General features: G+C 36.6%; 1 pseudogene; it reads right to left on the bottom strand.

Moving 5' to 3' along the window:
• Positions 1-11,508: 11,508 nt before the first annotated feature.
• Positions 11,509-13,874, bottom strand: LOC143689577 (immunoglobulin-binding protein 1 pseudogene; annotated as a pseudogene).
• Positions 13,875-14,837: the final 963 nt, after the last annotated feature.

The following is a 14,837-nucleotide window of genomic DNA, read 5'->3' as shown; positions in this document are numbered from 1 at the left end:
ATGTTTTCAATTTCTAAGACCATCTGTTTCAGCAAACAAGTACACGAGAGCAATAGTAGCAAAATACAGATTTATTTATTGACTCTCCTTGTTTTCTAGACATGAAGGCAGCTTCATTCTATTCTTCATTAAGTTCTACATGTTGCTTAAGCAGTATGTGCTTACCCTTTATGTACTTTTTCTGAAAAATAGTTTATTTGAAAATACCATGCACTGAGGACTCAGTAAACTGCTTCAGAATCACAATATCAATGGTTCTTGGAAAGGCTGAATATAACCTAAGACTTGATTTGGAAGGCTTATATCATTAGAGTCATAAGTAGTTATATTGATATAAACATACACACACACACAGGTGTGATATGGGCTTTATTTCATTGGTGTGGCCACAGAGTAGTCACAGTGTAGATTCTAATTAGAATATTTTAAATGCTGCTCAGCACTATAAACTTTAGAGTCTGACCAGAATTTGCAACCTATAAAAGTAATTTAAAAATCTGATTTAGAGTTTGTATCTTTTCCAAAGCTAGGACCTTCAACCAGTCCCAGGATGTGCTTATGAAATTGGGGGTGTACAGAGAAGCTTCCTTTCTCCCCATTTCCCCATAGCCTCTGACTACCTGTTATGTTCTCTATTTATTTTGTCTGGTTTGGTCTTTGTCTTCCCCCTACTAGAACATAAGCGGTGTGAAAGAAGGGACTTTGTGCAATGCTTTGCCTGTAGAAGTTGCAGAAAATAATTATTGAATGAATGAAATTTAACTGGAATCAAGTGCAGTATTTCTATGTTTGTATATTTTATTGGCTGTGGAAGGACATAACCCTGTTTTCAAAGTTTTTATGCAGTCAACTTATATCTTTTGTTTGTATTTTTGTCTTAAACCTTAACTGTTATAAACAATTTTATATAAACACTGAGCCTTCAAAAAAAAAAAAGGAAACATGCAACTACCATACAACCCAACAATTTCACTCCTGGACATTTATCCCAGAGAATTGAAGGCTTCTTTTCATGCAAAACTGTACACAAATGTTTATAGCAGCTGTATTCATACTAAATAGAAACTGGGAACACTCCAGATAAGTTCTTCAATGGGTAAACAGTCAAACAAACATGATATAGCAGTACCGAGGAGTACTATTCAACAATAAAATGGAATGAACTATTGATACATTCAACAACCTGGATGAATATCTAGGGAATCATGTTGAGTTAAAATAGTCATTTCCATAAAGTTAATATAGAAGTTCTGGTTGACCAACATACGATACTCTGGTGTGTCATTCCCTTTGAACAATTAGAAAAACTGACAGAGTCATCTTCCTGAAGGAAAGAAGGAAGGAGGAAAGGAAGGAAGGAAAGAAGGAAGGAAGGAAGGGAAGAAAGAAAGAAAAGAAGAAAGAAAGAAAATCACAGTAACTGGGCAAGTGCTGAATAAAGAAAACACAGCTTTAGAAGCAGTAGAATCTCACAGTGCCTTTGTTAGCCCCTCCACCAACTCCTGGTACAGTATGGAGCCAACTTGTTCTCCCATTGTGGGTACCTGGCCCTGTTCCTGCAGGAGCAGAGTTACTCCTGTGCACAAATTGGGGTGCTTGCATGTCAGTGACAAAAAATTGGGTGGTAGCCTGAAAGACTGAAATAGGAAACTCACCTAAGGCTTGCCCTCCTGGAATTTGTCCTGCCTGTAGAAGCAGCTTTCAGGTAGCTTAAGCAGTATAAAAGAAAATTAAGTCAAAGCAGTGTGGGGCAAAGGATTATCTGCTTTAAGTCATAAAATAGAGCACCTGAGGGGAAGAAAGCCTTTTTCATAAGGAGTAGATGTGGCACTCAAATTTCTGTAAATGTCAGATATGTAAGGCCACAAGCAAGCGCAATCCCAGGACAAGATGCTGGCTCAGAAAAATGGAGTAGGGCTTTGTACTTCACATTCAACTTTGACTGAACTTCTTGATAGAAGGGCTAAAATCTGAAGGAGAACACAGCCAAGCAGAACCAATTTTCAAAGATTGAAAGGTATTTTCTGTATTGGCTTGATTTTGCTAGCTCCTAGCACTTATGGGAAATCTGTCATATTGCTACCAGGATACAAACCTAAAGAAAAGTAAGACCAGGAACTAACTATTAGTTAACACATTAAAATATTAAAATGTACAGTGTTCAGCAAAGATTATAAAACAAACAAAGAAACAGGAAATGAGGACCCATTGAAAGAAGCAAGATAAAAATCCAGAAACCATCAAGCAAAGAAGACCATACTTTGGGCATACTGGACCTAGGCTCTTGAATTCAACTGTGGTGTGTACATACTATGAAATATTGAGTGGCTGAAGGAAGGAATGAAGTTGTGCGGCATGTAGCTAGGTGAAAGATCCTTGAAATCATTACATTAAGTAAGATAAGCCAGAAACAAAAGGACAAATATTGTACGGTCTCACTGATAAACTAATTATAATGAGCATTCTGAGAATTGAATTTGGGACGTTCTAGAAGACTGATTCAATATCTTCTAACTGGTCTGCTGAAAACCTCTACTTCATCTATAGTCAGTGTAGGTTGTTTGTATGTTTAATTATTTGCAGATAATATGATCCTATATATAGAGAGCCTTAAAAAACCTACAACTAAGCTATTATGGCTAATAAATAAATTCAGCAAAGTGGTGGGATACAGGATCTACATGTAAAAAATCCATATTGATTCTATACACTAGTAATGAGCAATTTGAGGAGGAAATCAAGAAAAAATTACATTCAGTATAGCAACAAAGGGTTGGCCACAGTGGCTCAGCAGGCAAAGTTCTCGCCTGCCATGCTGGAGACCTGGGTTTGATTCCCAGTGCCTGCCCATGCAAAAAAAAAAATCATTCACAGTATAGCAACTAAAATACTCACATATTTAGGAATAAATTTAACCAAGGATGTAAATAATTGTACACAGAAGACTGCAAAATATTGCTTAAAGAAATGAAAGAAGATACAAATAAATGGAAGGACATTCCATGTTCATGGATTAGAAAACTACAGATTCAATGCAATGTCAATTAAAATTCCAACAGCCTACTTTGCAAAATTAGAAAAGCCAATTATCATCTTTTTTTTTGAAGGGAAGGGTCCCAAATAGCTAAAAGAAATCTTGAAAATGAAGAACGAAGTTGGAAGATCACAGTGCCTGACTTTAAGACATATTACAAAGCTTTAGTGGTCAAAACAACATGGTACTGGTATAAAGATAGCTATACTGACCTATGAAATTAAATTGAGGTTCAAAAATAGACTCTTAAATTTATGGACAACTGATATTTAGGCTGCCAAATTCACCCAACTGGAACAGAATAGTCCCTTCAACAAATGGTGCTGAGAGAAATGGATATACATATCCAAAAGAATGAAAGAGGACCCCTACTTCATCCTTTTGCCCATTTTTAAACTGGTTGTTTGCCTTTTTATTGCTTAGTTTAGGATTTCTTACTATATTCTGGACATTATACCCTTATCAGAGAGGTGATTCCAAATATTTTCACCCTTTGAGTAGATCAACTTTCCGCTTTCATGATAAAGTCCTTTGATGCATGAAAGTGTTCAATTTTGAGGAAGTTTCATTTTTTTTCTTTCATTGCTTGTGCTATGGGTATAAAGTCTAAGAAACCATTACCTAACACAAGATCCTGAAGATGCATCCTTACATTTTATTCTAGGATTTTTATGGTCTTGGCCATATATTTAGGTCTTTGAACCAATTTGAGTTAACTTTTGCATAAGATGTGAGATATAGATCCTCTTTCATTCTTTTGCATATGGATATCCAGCTTTCCCAGCCCCATTTGTTGAAGGGACTATTCTTTTTCAATTGAGTGGACTTGACAGCCAAATCAGATCAGTTGACTATAAATATTAGGGTGTTGCTGTAGATTAGCAATGAGCAATCTGAGGAGGAAATCTAGAAAAAAATCCATTTAAATTAGCAACTAAAAATAAAATATCTAGGAGCAAATTTAACCAAGGACTTAAAGGACTTATATACTGAAAAGTACAAAACATTGCTAAAAGGAATTTTTAAGAGACCTAAATAATTGGAAAGACATTCTGTGTTCATCGATTTGAAGATTAAATATCATTAAGGTGCCAGTTATACCCAAAGTGACTTATAAATTCAATGCAATTCCAATAAAAATTCCAATAGCTTACCTTGAAGAAGTGGAAAAGCCAATTACCCAATTTAATTGGAATGGTAAGGGATCCTGAATAGTCAAAACATCTTTTTTTCCCCTTATACTACTTGTGTTGACCTTATTTTATTTTATTTTTAATTAAAAAAAATTTTTTTAAAACATAACATAAAACATGAACATTCTTACCATATGATCATTTCATTCTTGGTATACAATCAATATCATCATATACTCACAATATCATCACATAGTTGTTTATTCATTATCATCATGATCATTTCTTAGAACATATACATCAATTCAGCAAAAGAAATAAAAAGAAAAAAGAAAAAAACTCATACATATCATACCCCTTACACCTCCCTCTCATTGACTGCTAGTATTTCCATCTACCCAATATATTTCAGCCTTTGTTTTCCCTATTTTTTTCTATATCCCTTGCCAGTTCCTTTCATTGATCTCTAGCATTTAAATCTACCAAATTTATTTTAACATTTGTTCCTCATACTATTTATTTTTAATCCATATGTTTTACTCATCTGTCCATATCATAGATAAAAGGAGCATCAGATACAAGGTTTTCACAATTACACAGTCACATTGTGAAAGCTATATCATTATACAATCATCTTTAAGAAACATGGCTACTGGAACAAAGTTCTACATTTTCAGGCACTTCCCTCCAGCCTCTCCAATATACCATAACTAAAAAGTTGTTATCTATATAATGCATAAGAATAAACTCTGGGATAACCTCTTGACTCTGTTTGAAATCTCTCAGCCACTGACACTTTATTTTATATCATTTCTCTCTTCCCCCTTTCGGTCGAGAAGTGTTTCTGAATCCCTTGATGCTGAGTCCCAGCTCATTCTAGGATTTCTGTCCCACATTGCCGGGAAGGTTTACACCCCCTGGAAATCATGTCCCACATAGAGAGGGGGAGGAAAGTGAGTTTGCTTGTTGTGCTGGCTGAGAGAGAGAGAGGCCTCATCTGAGCAACAAAAGAGGTTCTCTGGGGGTGACACTTAGGCCTAATTTTAAGTAGGCTTAGCCTATCTTTTGTGCTGAATAACCAAAAGCCTCTTGAAAAAGAAGAAGAAAGTTGGAGGACTCACACTTTCTGACATTAAGGCATATTATAAAGCTACAGTGGACAAAACAGCATGATATTGGCATAAAGATAGACATATTGATCAATGGAACCAATTGAGAGTTCAGAAATAGACTCTCAGCTATAAGGTCAATTGAATTTTTTTTTTAGATTCATGGTCTGAGAATTGAACCATTGGAAGAATTGCTTTTCCAAATGTAAGGTGAGCATTCTACCACTGAACCACCCATGCACCCTTGGTCAATTGATGTTTGTCAAGGCTTCCAGGTCCATTAAATGGTGCTGGGTGAGCTGGATATTCATATGCAAAAGAATGAAAGAAGACCCCTTTCTCAAACTATACAAAAATTAACTCAAAATGGGTTGTGGCCAAATACAAGAGACAGGACCATATAAGCTCCTAGAAAAAAATATAGGAAAGCATCTTCAAGATCTTGTGGTAGGCAGGGGTTTCTTTGACTTTATTACTTGCAATTGCCAAAAGATGGAAGCAACCCAGTGTCAATCAAGAAATAAATGGATAAACATGTGGTATATACACAGAATGGAATATTCAGCCATTAAAAGGAATAAAATCTTGATGCATGTGACAACACAGATGAACCTTAAGGACATGCTGAATGAAATAAGCCAGACACAAATAACAAACATTGTATGATCTCGCTGATATGAATGAATTATAATAAGTGTATTCACAGAGTTATAATCTATAATACAGGTTATTAGGGCATAGTTTTGGAGTTAGAGAATGGGAAGTTGATGCTTAATTTATATAGAATTTCTATGTAGGTTGTAAAGATTTGGAAATGGATGGTGGTTATGGTGGCACATTATAGTGGGTGTGCTTAACAGTACTGCCTTATGCATGTGATTGTGGTTGAAAGGGGAAGTTGAAGATCATGTATGCCACTAGAAGGAAAGTGGAGGACAAAACATAGGACTGTATAACACAGTGAACCCTGTTGTGGTTGATGATTATGGTTAATAGTATAAATATAAGAATGTTCTTTAATGAACTAGAACAAATGCACGTCAAAATTACAAGGAGTTGATAATAGAGTGATATATGGGAGAAAAACCAACTAATGTAAACTTTGACCTATTGTTACTGTAATGTTTTAATATTCTTTCATCAACTGTAAGAAATGTACCACATCAATGTTAAGTATCAATAGTAGGTGGGGATAACAGGTATGGGCTTTTTCTTTCTGACGTAATGAAAATTGGCTGTGGTGATGAATACAAAACTCGGTGATTATACTGTGAGCTATTGATTGTATACTCTGGATGGATTGTATGGTGTGTGAATATAGCTCAATAAAACAGCTTTTGAAATTCAATTGTCTAGGGGCTGCAAGGGTAGTTCAGTGGCAGAATTCTTAACTGCCATGTGGGAGACTTGGTTCGATTCCAGCTCATGCACTCCCCCACCAAAAAAAAATTCAACAAATGGTGCTGCAATAAAGGAACATTCACATGGAAAAAGAATGAAATGTGATCCCCACCACACAGCATATAAAAAAATCCAATTGTCTATAGATATGAAGGCCTATTTCTGAACTCAAATTTGATTCTGTTGGTCAATATATCTGTCCTTGTGGCTGAACCCAGGTCTCTGGCATGGCAGGTGAAAATTCTGCCACTGAGCCACCGTTGTACCGCTGAATGCCAGGCTATTTTGACCACTGCAGCTTTATATTATGCTTTAAAGTCAGGAAGTGTGAAATAAGGATAAAACTTCTTTCTTATTTTTCAAGATTTTTTTACTATTTTTCCCTTCCAAATTTGATGATTGGGTTTCCCATTTCTGCAAAGTAGGCTATTGGAATTTTGATTGGGATAGCACTGAATCTGTAAATCATTTCAGGTAGAATTGACATCTTAATACTATTTAGTTTTCTAATCCATGAACATAGAACCCTTCTTCCATTTGTTTACGTCTTTTACTTCTTTAAGCAATATTTTGTAGTTTGCTGTGTTGTCTTTTATATTCTTCCTTAAATTTATTCCTAGATATGTGATTCTTTTAGTTTTCATTGTAAAAGGATTTTTTTCTTGACTTCCTTCTCAGATTGCTCATTAGTAGTGAATAGAAACACTACTGATTTTTGTGTATTCATCTTGAACCCTGCCCTCTTTGCTGAATTTGTTTATTAGCTCCCGTAGCACAGTTATAGATTTTTCAGGACTTTCTACATACAGGCTCATGTTACCTGCAAATAGTAAAAATTTTAATTTTCTTTCCAATTTGGATACACTTTCTTTCTTTTTCTTGCCTAAGTTATCTTGCTAGAACTTCCAGCATAATGCTGAATAACAGTGGTAATAGCAGGCATCCTTGTCTTGTTCCAGATCTTAGAGGCAAAGCTTTCAGTTTTTCGCCATTGAGTATGATCTTGGCCGTGAGTTTTTCAGATATGCTCTTTCGCATGTTAAGGAAGTTTCCTTCTATTCCTTGTTTTCTAAGTGTTTTTATCAAAAAGTGGTGCCATATTTTTCAAATGCCTTTTCTGCATCAATTAAGATGATCGTATGGTTTCCCCCCTTATTGCTCTTTTTCTAATTTCTCCAGGTGTGTAGTTATGTCTTTAATTTCAGCTCTTTCTTCTTTTATAATGTAAGCATTTAGGATACATTTCCCTCTCAGCACTGCCTTTGCTACATTCCATAAGTTTTGATACACTGTGATCTCTTTTTCATTCACCTCCAGATATTTACTGAATTCCCTGGCAATTTCTTCTTTGACCCACTGATTGTTTAAGAGTATGTTATTTAACTTGCATATATTTGTGGATTTTCCAGTTCCTGCCTATTGTTGATTTCCACTTTCATTCCATTATAGTCAGACATAATGCTTTAATTTCAATATTTTTACATTTTTGAGACTTATTTTGTGACCCAACATGTCATCTATCCTGGAGAACGATCCATGTGCACTTGAGAAGAATGTACACACTATTGTTTTGAGTTGCAATGTTTGCATATGCTGTTAGGTCTAGTTAACTTATCATTTATTCCAATTCTGTTTCCTTATTGGTCTTCTGTCTAGATGACCTATCAATTGATGAGAGTGGTTCTATCTATTGAAGTCTCCAACTATTATTGTAGGGCTGTCTATATCTCCCTTCAGTTTGCCCAGTGCCTGCTCCATGTATTTTGGTGGGCTGTGATTAGCTGCATAAATATTAATGATTGTTATTTCTTCCAGGTGGATTGCCCCTTTTATTAATAGGTAGTGTTCTTCTTTGTCTCATAACAGTTTTGCATTTCAAGTCTTTTTTTTTTTTTCTAATTTCAATATATCTACTGCAGCTCGGTTTTGGTTACTATTTCCATAGAATATCTTTTTCCATTCTTTCATTTTCAACTGACTTGTGTCTTTGGATCTAAGGCAAGTCTCTTGTAAACAACATATAGTTGGATCATGTTTGCTTGTTTTTTTAAAAAATTCATTCTGCCATTCTGTGTCTTTTTATTGGGGAGTTTAATCCATTAACATTCTAGGTTATTACTGAAAAGGCAGTACTTATTTCGGCTATTTGTCCTTTGTTTTTCATATATCATGGGTTTTTTTTTTGTCACACTTTTCTTTTATTGCAACATCCTTTTATGGATAGCTGATCTTTTGTGAAATATCTGTCTAACCCTTTTTTCATTTTTGTTTCTGTGTATTTATTTTTATCATTTTAAAATCTTATTTTGCAATACTTCCAAGCTTACAAGACAGTTGCAGAAATAATACAAACCCCATACAGAGAACTCCAACATGCTCCCAACTCCCCCAGATTTTGCCAACTTTGCCATATCATTCTATCTTTCGTCTGCTCTCTATTTTTGGAACATTTGAGAGCAGATTTCCCACCTCATAATCCTTAAATACATAAGGATTTATGTACATTTCCTACAAACCACGTATATTTCCTATGAACAAGGATGTTCATTTATGTAATCACCTTAAGTGCAGTTATCAAATTCAAGAAATTTAACATTCATATGAAGCTTACAATCTATATTCCATGTTTTTCTTATGTCCCAGTAATGCCCCTTTGGCCTTTTTCTCATACCATCCAGGAACATGTATTGCATTTAATTGTCACTATCTCTTTAGTTTCTTTCTTTCCTTTTTTTTTTTTTTGGTATGCTGTATGGCGAGGTCACATTTCATTATTTTTCCATGTGAGTATCCCATTACTGCAACACCATTTGTTGAATTTTTGTTTGTTTGTTTGTTTTTGGGGAAGTGTATGGACCAGGAATCGAACCCGAGTCTCCCACAAAGCAGGCGAGAATTCTACCACTGAGGTACCCTTGCACCCCGTTTCTTTTTTTTTAATTGTGGGAATACATCCAACATAAATCTTTTCAACTCAAGCCGCTCCCCCAAACACATCATTCACAGAGATTAATCACATAACAATGTTGCATAACCCTCACTATCATCCATTACTAGATCTTTCCCTTCACTCCAAACAGAAAACCACTACTGATTTTGCATTAATTCCTCATTCCCCTTGCTACCTGCCCCTGGTAACCTGTAATATAATTTCTGTTTCTAGGAATTTGCATATTCTCTTATGTTTTTTTGGAGGTTACCATGGGGCTTAAATTTAACATCCTAAATCTATAACAATCTTGTTTGTTTTGATACCAACTTCAATAGTATACATACACACTATGTTCCTATACCCCTCCATTCCCCCCACCTTTATGTCATTCTTGTCACAAATTACATGTTTATACATTATGAGTTCCAAATCATTGATTTACCATTACATTTTATGCATTTGCCTTTTAGATATTGTCAAAAGTAAAAAGTGGAGTTACAAAATAAAAAATATAATAATATTGGTATTTATATTGACCCATGTCATTATCTTTACCAGAGATCTTTATGTCTTCATGTGGCTTCAGTCAACTGTCTAGTGTCCGTTCCGTTCAACCCACAGAACTCCATTTAGCATTTGTTGTAGGGCTGCTCTAGTGGTGACAAACTCCCTCTGCTATTGTTTATCTGGGGATTTCATAATTCTTCCCTCATTTCTGAAAGACAGTTTTGCCTGATAAAGAATCTTGGTTAGCAATTTTTTGCTTTCAGTATTTTCAAAATATTTCTTCCCACTGCCTTTTTGCTTCCATGATTTCCTAGGAGAAAATGCCTCTTAATCTTATTGAGGATCTCCTATATGTGACATGTTGCATCTCTCTTGCAGCTTTCAGAATTCTTTGTCTGGAACTCAACAGTTTGATTATGTCACCCATGTGGGTCTATTTGGATTTATTCTGCTTGGAGTTTGTTGGGGTTTTGGATGAGTATATTCATGTATTTTGTTAAACTGGGGAAATTTTCAGCCATTATTTTCTTGAATATTCTCTCTGCTCCTCTTTCTTCTCCTTCTGGGACTCCCACAATTCATATATTGGTATGCTTGATGGTGTCCTACAGGTTCCTTAGGCTCTATTCACTTTTCATTCTTTCCTTCTGCTTTTCAGACTGAATGATTTTAATTGTCTTATCTTCAAGTTCACTGATTCTTTCTTCTGCCAGCTCTAATTTGCTGTTGAACACCTCTAGGCAATATTTAGTTTCTGTTACTGTGGTCTTCAGCTCTGTTTCATTCTTTTTCATAATTTCCATATCTACTGATGGTCTCTCTGTGTTCATCTATTGTTTTCCTGATTTCCTTTAGTTCTTTGTCCATGTTTTCTTTGAGTTTTTTGAGCTTTCTTAGGACCATTTTTTAAGTCTTTGTCTGGTATACCCCAGGTCTGGTCCTCCTCACTGATAGTTTCTAATGCTGATTTTCTTTGCCTGGGTCATTGTTTCCTGTTTGTGTTTTTTAGCTGTTTGTTATAAACCTGGATATTTTGACATTTAAATGCATATCACTGGACTCTGAGGCATCTGATCCTCAAGTCTGTGTCCAGCTGGTGTTATGAGAGATCCTTCCTTGAATGCTGAGATAGCAAAGAAAAAAACGGAAAATATACCTTTCTCAATCTTTGCAGACTGACCTCTGTGAGTGCTTTGTTTCAGAGCTTATCCATATAGTGCATTGGAGAATGCCTCTAGGCCAAAGCATAGGAGTCTTCCTGGTCCTTTCTGTGCATGCATCATCTTGGGCATGCACATGAAGCCCTAGGAGCTCCCTTATTTCCATGAATACGAATGTCCCCTCTTCCTTAGGAAACAATTTCCTCATGGTCCTGGCCACTGCCTTGTATGTCCTACAGCCAGCCATAACTTGATGGCCCTCCCACAGCGTTCTGTAGGAGAGCTCTGTGTGCCACCATCTACACACAAGTCAAGTTCTGGGACAATGAATCCCTCAAGCCACCACCAGGAAGACTGAGTCAGACATATATGCTCTCAAAATATGCATAAGGATTACTCTGCTCCCTCTGGAAAAGAGACCAGGGATTCACCCTGGGAGCATGGGTCAGCTCCTTGCCAAACTGATGAAAGGTGTCACAGGGGCCAGTTAGGGAACCAGGAGATCCTATACTTTTAAGTGGCCATTTTCTTGATTGGGTACTTCCCTCTTACTGTAACCCTTTAACTGTTTTCTAGAGCTTGGGAAAGATGTTTCTGCCAGTTCTTGCTAGTTGATCAAAGTTTCTGTGGGAGGACAGAGCCCTGAAGTCTTACTTTGTCATCATGATTGGGTTGGGGACTTCACTAGGGACTTTGTTATTTTATAAAGAGGATTCATACAGCCATTGATTATACCAAGCCACTTCCATGCTCTTTTCTTTACAGTTAAGAAATTAGAATTTATCATGATGTGGATAATGCTGAAAGAAGATCGTTGGCACATCATCGAGGGTACAAATACACACTTAATTGTTTGACACTTTATTGAACACAGAGCAAGATGAAGCGCCTTTGCCTTCATTGTACACAACTGAAGCAGGAGCCCAGGGAGGGGATGAATGGTACAGCTTTCCTTGAAGGGGAAGATGTGAGCTATCTCTAGTCCTGTCTTGTTGTGGGAGGATTAACCCATGTTCTGTTGGTTGCCATAACCCCTAGGATGGGTATCCTTCAAGTCATCCCATTCTCGGGCTCTATGTAGTGTTTTCTCATTGGTGTCTTCCTCCTTTTGCTCCTGATCTTCCTGCTGTTGAGTTGCCTTTTTGAACTCTGCTGGTGTTATTGTGGCTATTCCCTGATCTGGTAATGCTCCATATTTCCGACACTGACCATACCAGTCATTCACTGTCATGGTTGCCAGACTTGGATAACCAGCTCCAAACACCTTGGCTTGGGCCATGTCCCATGTGAGAATGAAGGGTTTCATTGGAGGCCTGTCCTGAAGAGAGGAGCGAGAAGTTGATGCCTCTTTTGAGGAATCTTTTTCTCTTAGGATTTTTATTTCCTGATCAATACTCTCAATCTCTTCCAAGTTGATACCAACCCACCTCTGAAGATGAAGGCAATAATATTCCCGAACATGCTCATCATCTGCTTCACCACTTTCCACAGAAGATTTCAGTGTAGATGACCTAAGCTCCACCTCCTTCTTCTGCTTGTTTTTCTGTATCTTAGCCTGTCTTTGAGATGCCATAGCAACAAGGTTAGGATAAGCCATGGAGGAGCTTGCATGGTTATTTTCAGCAGTTGTTCTTGATTTTGGGCAGCTCAAATTCTGCCACATGATAGTAATGACACTGAGTTAAGTAGTTTAGGACGTGTTCTCGAGCCTGCTGCAAATGATCTAGACACTTGGTGGCTTGTTTCATGGTGAGAGCTCCTTGAAAGGCTGGCACCATCAGGTACCGCAGGTCGGTGGAAGCAATCTCTTCCAGGTCTTCATTTTGGCTGAACAAGTCCAGCTGTGATATCATTTCGGCAGCCTTCTCAAGGAGATTCAGACCCTTGAACACCTTATCCTGGACTATCCAGGAACCAGTGGTTCAGTCGCTACTTCCACTTCCTCCAGAAGCTACTTGCTGGTTTCCAGTAGCTCAGGGAGGTGCGGCAGCAGTAACTCAGTCTCTGCTGCTGCCATCTTGGGGAAGGGAGGAACTTGTTTCTGTTTTTCCTTTTTAAAGTAAACTTTTTAAAAATCAATTCTCAGAAAATTGTGAAGGTAGTACAGAGAGTGTTCATAAACTCCAGTTTCCCCATGGTTAACATCTTACATTAGTGTAATACATTTTTCACAATTGATGAGCTAGTGTTGATACATTATAATTAACTAAAGTCCAAACTATTTTTCAGATTTCCTTAGTTTTTCCCACAGGTCCTTTTTCTGTTCCAGACTCTATCCAGGATAGCACATTACATTTAGATTCATCTTCACTGTTACAGTTTCTTAAACTTTCCTTGTTTTTGATGACTTTGACAAATGTTGAGGAGTACTGGTCAGGTACATCTTTTTGTAGATTGTCTCTCCATTGAGGTCTGTCAAATATTTTTCTCATGATTAGACCTGAGGCATGGGTTTTGGGGGAGGAATACTACAGAAAGAAAGTGCCAATCCCATCACATCATGCCAAGGATATACCTCTATCAACATGACTTACCATTGTTGATGTTGTCCTGCCTGTTTCTCTCTTTTTTTTTCTCCACTGGAAAGTTACTCCTCCACCCTCTTCCATACTTAATTTTTAGGAAAGAAGTTTCCATGTGCAGCCCACACTGAAAGGGTGTGGAGTTATGACCTACCTCCTTGAGTAGATTATTTGGACTTCTGCATGGGAGATTTGTCTCTTCTCCCACATTTATTTATTAATTCTTTCACTTATATCAGTATAGATTCATGGACGTTTATTTTATATTTTAGGTTATGAACCATTACTACTCTATTTTGTTGCTTGAATTGTTCCAGTTTTAGTTATTTAATAGCACTCATGTTCCTTTAACATATACCCATCATTGTTTATTTTTTTCCTTTCTTGTGGGGCACATCTTTTCTTTCTGAAATTATAAGATGCTCCAAGGTGGGTCACCAGACCAGATAAGTCCTGAAATGCAGAGGGGCCAGTCTCTCCAGAACATCAACTAGTTTCATCCCACTTTCCCATATTATCAACAGCTCATTCCAATATGAAAAAGTTAGAATGGCCATAGCTTAAATACCCCTAAAGAGTAGGAGAAAGATCATAGGTGATGCTGGAGTGTTACAGAGAAGGTAGGGTTTAACAAATAAGTATGATTGCTGAATCATAATATTGATATTTCTTTTAGTCTCCAGTATTTTAGAGCAGCTAGAAGTAAAAACCTAAAATTGTGGAACTGAAATCCATACCAAACTCTGAAGTCAGTCCTTCAACTAATTGTTGCAATGCGTTTTGAAATGTATTGCCTTTTTGTATATATGTTATCTTTCACAAAGAGAAAAAAAATCAATTATGATGATAAATGCTCAGCTATATGATGATATTGTGAACCTCTGATTGTACATGTTGAATGGTTACATGGTATGTGAATATATAATATATATATCAATAAAAAATAAATAATTTTAAAAAAACAAAGGAAAAGGTGGAGTTATAAAAGAGAAGATAGGATTTAACAAATGAGTATGACTCCTGAATCATTACATTGACA

The sequence above is a fragment of the Tamandua tetradactyla genome, chromosome 7, assembly GCF_023851605.1.
Source record: "Tamandua tetradactyla isolate mTamTet1 chromosome 7, mTamTet1.pri, whole genome shotgun sequence".
Taxonomy (NCBI): domain Eukaryota; kingdom Metazoa; phylum Chordata; class Mammalia; order Pilosa; family Myrmecophagidae; genus Tamandua; species Tamandua tetradactyla.
The sequence above is the reverse complement of the archived record's forward strand: the minus strand, read 5'-3'. Positions and strand labels throughout refer to the sequence as shown.